This window comes from Mandrillus leucophaeus, unplaced genomic scaffold (genome assembly GCF_000951045.1).
Source record: "Mandrillus leucophaeus isolate KB7577 unplaced genomic scaffold, Mleu.le_1.0 Scaffold312, whole genome shotgun sequence".
Classification (NCBI taxonomy): Eukaryota; Metazoa; Chordata; class Mammalia; order Primates; family Cercopithecidae; genus Mandrillus; species Mandrillus leucophaeus.
The window spans coordinates 1,175,421-1,181,964 of record NW_012103277.1 but is presented as its reverse complement, the minus strand read 5'-3'; positions in this window follow the sequence as shown (position 1 = coordinate 1,181,964).

The window sequence follows — 6,544 nt, the reverse complement described above, 5'->3', positions numbered from 1 at the left end:
AGATATGAGATATTTATGTGGGAAAGAAGGGACTCATATCTGTAATGGGAGAGTCATATTACTGCTCTGCAGCCTTACTTTGTTATTGAGTCGCACGCTGTTGAGTTAAGCAGGGTTTACGTTCTTGATATTCAGATCAATTTTTTCCCCATTAGGTAAAAATTCTACCTACTTCCATTGCTACCAAGATGACTGTCATTCCAGAGATGAATACAAATCTGTAAGATTGTTTAAAACTCAACACACTTTTCTCTGTGTTGAAATTTTCATATGGTAAATATAAGGAAAATTTTATATAATTCATTACAATCATTGTTTCAATTATCTTCAAAATATGTGTATTTACACATATGCCTATATATAGGCGCATATATATATATATATATATAGGCATATGTATTTTGTCTTAATCATTTGCCTAAAATATTGTTCTGGGATCAACATGCTTACTTATTTCAATTTCTAAATTTTCCTAAATTCCTCATAAGACACTTTGAAATAATAGGAAGATAGATACGGCTTTTACCCTGTTTGATTTTTTTTCTGAACATATTACTTTCTTGCAAGCCACATAATATTTCAGTTAAACTAGTGTTTCACTGGCACATACTCTATTGTAATTGCTATTTCTGTGAGTATGCCTTTATATATTTTCATCCAAAAGATGTTCTGTTGAGATTCTAAGCATGTAAAAGTACTGCATTCTGTCTATTTACTCAGCTTTGTACATATCCTTAACATCTCTGGAGATATTTGCCACTAATGCAAGTGGGTGTTTATATACTAAGTGTTTGTTTATTCATGGCAGTTCCAAAATGTTTGGAAAGTGGTAATAAAAATCAATAATCCCGTGGTCATTGGAATGATCTCTAAATTTCAATTTTAGTTGTATTTATATTCTTAACATTCTATGAACACTCACAGTAGTTTAACTGCTGTTTCCTTTAAAGCAACCTAGAAATTCTGTTGCCACAACAACTGCAATTAAAACAGCTACATAAGGGAAATAGTGGCCCTCTCGTTATTGTGAATTGAAGATTACAGTTATTCCTATATTCATGTATCATTCTCACTGATAAAATACACACACACACACACACACAAAAACTCCATGCATTTAAATATGCCATGATGCACACTTCCTTTCTATATGTCGTGATATATTAGCTGTAGAAACACAGCACAACAAATACAAGTTTTTGTCTGAAGTCATTATTTTAAAAATGGACTATTATGAAAGAAATCGATGTATTTATCAATTAATCTTCTTTCATTGTTTTCTTAGCAAAGAAAAGTTCTTCAATTATCCAATCACTCATATTACTTTCCTGTAGCTGTCAGAATAAATAACCTCAACCTTGACTGAAAACAGAAATGTGTTCTCTCCCAGTTCTGGAGGCATGAAGTCTGAAATCAAGGTGTCAGCAGGTTCACATTGCCTCCAAAGGCTCCACTGGAGATCAGTTTCTTGTCTCTTCCAGCTTCTGGTGGCTGCTAGCATTCCTTGTCTTGTGGCTTCATAAATCCAATCTCTGCCTTCATGGTCACATTGTCTCCTTCTATTCTTGTCATGATCTCTCCCTCTGCCTCACTCTTTTAAGGACACTTACTGAGTTGTGGGGCCACCAAGATACTCTAGGAAAAGCTCTCCCTCTCAAGATCCTTAATTTGGTCACACATTTTGCTGTACAAGATTTTAGTCACATATTCCAGGGATTAAGACATAAACATAACTTCTTAGGAATGACTATGAAGCCTCCTACACTCATTATCATTAGTAGAGGATATATTTTGATGCTAAATTTATTATATACTCTAAGTTTTAATGAGAATAAAGCATTAGGTAATGGGCAGTGAAACTCAGAGGGAGGATCTCCTGATGACTTGGTAACACATGAACACTAGGCAAGATGGCAACATGTACCAAGCAAGGAGGAGTTGGTGATTCTCCCTCTGCACCCACTACCCATCTCCTCCCTTCATGACTGCGTTCTTCAGTGTGTTCATCTTACTAGCAAATATGATAAACTTAAGACTTGAACATATGACTACTCTATAAAATTTTAAAATACTTCAGTCTTACAGTAAGATTGGAATAAAGTGTCACTCCGGTTTAAAAAAACCTGAAGAACACATTTAATTAATAAAGAAAAACTTTAACACCACTATACATAGTGAGTAAATGCATAATGGTCATTTCTTTGTATATAAATTACAGAAACAATACAAATTAATACACCAGAAGCTGTGCTTTTATGATCACTAACATTCCAGTTTACCATTATTTTCTGTATCAAGAAAGCTGGCTGGGAAACAGATGACAATTGGAAGAAATAGAAATATAAGAAAAATAAAATATCAAATATGATAATAACTGATATTTATTGGACACTTACTACTGACAAATATAGAATAAAATATTAGTGTAAGAATTTATAGCAGTAACTGACTTTTTCTTCATGTTATTTAATTTTTGTTCATTTTGGAGATGCAGAAACTGAGAACATTTAAGTGTGTAACTTAAAATTACAGAGCCCAATGCTAAGAAGTGTCATTTAGAAGTCAAACTCAGGTAGTCTGCTTAAAATGTCTGAACATTTATTTTCTATGCCTTACTAATTCTCAGCAAAGTATTATCTTATAAAATGATTGCCTTTATTAAAATCTTTCATTTTCATTTTATTTTATGATAAATAGAAAGTTTGTTCTACCTTTGAGGCAATGTAAGTCACTTATGAACTCCGTCCTCTTAGAGTTGCAATGAAGAGTCTCTTATCTAAACAGAAGTTCCTTTCTCAACTGTGCAAAGAGAGGCCTTTGAGTCAATCTTGCGCGTTACGTAGTTTGGTCAGGAAATAATTGTCACTGCTAAGGTTTGGCACTCCAAACAATGATTTCAAATAAAGAATAAAATTGAGTCTCTCAATATTCAAAATTATCACAGCTTCCAATTACTGATTCTCTAGTCACACATTAAGTCACATATATTATGTTTAACTCTCACGAGAATTATAGAGATGAGAAAGTTGAGATTCAGGGATTTGGGATTTGATGAACCTCATTTCACTAGTAAATAAATGAGCTGGGATTTAGATCAATCTTGGGCTGAATCCAAAGTTTGTGGTTTTTCTACTAGGACAAATTGCATTTGACAGTATTTTAAATAGAGGCCAGTTAAAATGGCAAACACTTCCAAAAGTGGTTAATTTCACATAAGTTTTATCTAAGAAACTAGAAAATTTGGCTTACTGTGTAATATGGTGACTATAATGGTAATTATGAGGGGAAAGAAAATACATTCATGCATCTTCAGGCTGAAATTTCTCAATCAGTTCTAAATTCATAACCATATAATCTCTTAAAAACAAATAAAAAAGTTTATGTCTTACTCAGGTCATCCCCTCCAGAAAAAACTCAATAAAAAATTAACCCAGCTATTCCCATAGTTTGCAGGTACAACTGGGACAATAAAATATAAACTTCTAGGACTTGGTGTTTTTAAAGGTGCTTCCAACTTCACTGGCATCTGTCACTTTTTTTTCAATAGAAGTTGGTGATGGATGAAATAAAAACAACTTAAACTATACTCTATCAATTGCTATCTAAAAAGTTCTACTTTATTTCTTTTTGAAAAGAAAACTGTAGAGTTACACATCACACTCTCCTTGAGAATATAAACAGAGTTTAGCAGTGCAATTGACAATGCTTTTTATAATTATAAATCCAATCATTGACAATTTACTCCAAATCATTTGTCTCCTTTCCCCAAGGAAAGAAGACAATTCTTTCCCCCAAATTCTTAATTATCAACATACCTAAAAATTTATCTATTTTCCCAATCCATCCCCTAAATTCTTAAGTATCAACATACCTAAAAAAAAACCCAGATACCTTCAATAACTATAATTATTATCCTTAGCTTACATATGCAAAATAACTGATAAAACACATACTTCAAAACCACCTGTTGTTTTGAATACATGATAAATACATACAATTTTATCTGGCAAGTAAGAATAGAATAAAATAATTAAACCTGAAAATAAAAAAGAATCTCAGCTTACATAAGTAGGCCTCAGAATGTCAAAGAGATGAAAACTGTTCTTCAGATCACAATGTTAGTAATGTTGATTTGTAAATATGATAAATACAAATTTCCTGTAGCCCAGCTATTCAGAACCTGGTGTATTCCTATATTTTGGCTACTGGTTTTCTTGATGCAGTCTTATAGGGGCAAAGCCATCACTCACAAGGGTAGAAATTAAAGCACACGGATAGCTTTATATTTTCAAGTCTATTGGAAATCAGGATTTTGACTCTAAGGTTATAATTATAGATTGTGTCATAGGAAAATTTTATTAACTCCTTTAGATAATAACTTCATAAGGCAAATAGGAAATGTGAATCATTCTTACTCCTTTCAATAATCTACCATATATTTATCGTATTTTATCAAAGCCATAACCAACAACGCATCTGATATCGTTAGAACTTATCAGGACCTTCTTTAACAACTCTTGAACTCAGAAAGGAGAAAATGGAAAAAGTCTAGTCTTTGTTGTCAAATTCCAGAGTCACCATTTAACACTATGTTTTAATGGACATAGTGAGAATAATTTCTTTAAGCTTCATGTCTTTTTTCCATACAAAGATAATAGTAATTACTCAATGAAATCATTTTAATATACCAAATTAGCACACAAAAATTGACATAGAGTAAGTATGCAACAAATGGTAACTCTTCATATGTTCTACATTTATACTATGTGGTTCTAAGGTTTGGCCCCAAATTTTGATTTCTCAAGATTTAAATGGTTTCCTCCAAGCAGACTATAACATACAAAGATTTGGTGAGTGTGTCTGTGATACTCTTATTTTTATGATTTAATACCTGGTGTACATAAGTCTTCTTCACCTCATTCTCCATATTCTCAGTGTGGAACATCATAGAGTATTTAGTCTGACATCCTTCTACTCTGGTGTCAGCATCTTGAAATGATGCTCTGGTTTTTGTGTGTGATTTTTTATTTTGTTTTGTTATTTTCTTTTTAGATCACAAAAAATAACCCAAAAATAAAACAAATAGGCTCCTAGATTTCAAATTAAGTCATTAGATGACTTATGCAGAATACTAAAGCAGATCTTTAAAACCAGTTTGCAATTCTTAATCCATCACCAATTTCATGGGGCAAGAGTTTATGTTACTGGAAGCTGGAGGGTTTCTTTGAAGAGAGTGTGCTATTTTTAAAAACATTCTTCCGGCCGGGCGCGGTGGCTCAAGCCTGTAATCCCAGCACTTTGGGAGGCCGAGACGGGCGGATCACGAGGTCAGGAGATCGAGACCATCCTGGCTAACACGGTGAAACCCCGTCTCTACTAAAAACACAAGAAAAGGCGAGGTGGCGGGCGCCTGTAGTCCCAGCTACTTGGGAGGCTGAGGCAGGAGAATGGCGTGAACCTGGGGGGGCGGAGCTTGCAGTGAGCCGAGATCCCGCCACTGCACTCCAGCCTGGGCGACAGAGCGAGACTCCGTTTCAAAAAACAAAAAAAAACAAAAACAAAAAAAAAACATTCTTCCACTTCAGGTTAGGGAGGGTTGCTGAGTAGTGACTCTTCATTTTAGATTTTGACAGTATTGTATGTGTCCTAGAGTGTATTGTATGTCTCCTGAAAAAAAGTGAAAAAGTAAAGGGTGAGATGCTTATGGAATGAGCCTGTTGCAACAGGATAGATGGTTACATTTGCAAATTACCTGCTCTACCTTGGATAGAAGGCCAATGTTATGTGATTATCTGGAACTGGTTGAAAGACCTGATGCTTATCTGCAATGCCAATATCAGCCTACAGTTGCTTTAAAAGGGACAACTGTGATCTAGATGGTATCAATGGTATCAGAGGGTGGTACCCACACCCAAAGAAGCTTGAGTACATTAATAACTAAATAATTTAAGGGGCAATATTAAGAAGCCGGTTCAAGAAGAAACACTACTTAAGCCAGAAGACACACTTGCTACACTCCCATAATTAATTGCAAGAAGCAACCAGGAGAATCTGAGAGATAAAATGAGCTTTAATTAGAATTTTCAAGAGTAAAACAACACTGAATTACACATGTGCTAGTCAAGTAAGTGTTTCCCTGCCCTACTCCTTCCTGACTCCAACTTTGCCCCGCAAAAGGCAGTCTAGTGAATGGGGAAGAAAGGACAAAAATATAGGAATGGCAAATTTAAAAGGTACCAAAGTTTCTTTTTATCCAGAGTTGGTCAGCTTTTGGTAGGGAAAAGTTGGGAAGGGATTTTACTTTTTCCAACTTTGAAAAAGCTTTAGGAGTTTTGTGTATCCTGCTTAGACAAGTCCTATAGCACTGAGCTCTTGCTCTCTAGCCACTGTCACTGGTTGGCAACGAGGAACACCAATCTATCTAGTATTGCATGCTTGTTTGCTGCTATAGTGATGTCTTTGTTACATAGGATTGCGAAATCATAGCTCTTTTAATTCACATTGCATATGTAAACACGACTGAACGGAACATGAACTTTAAGTT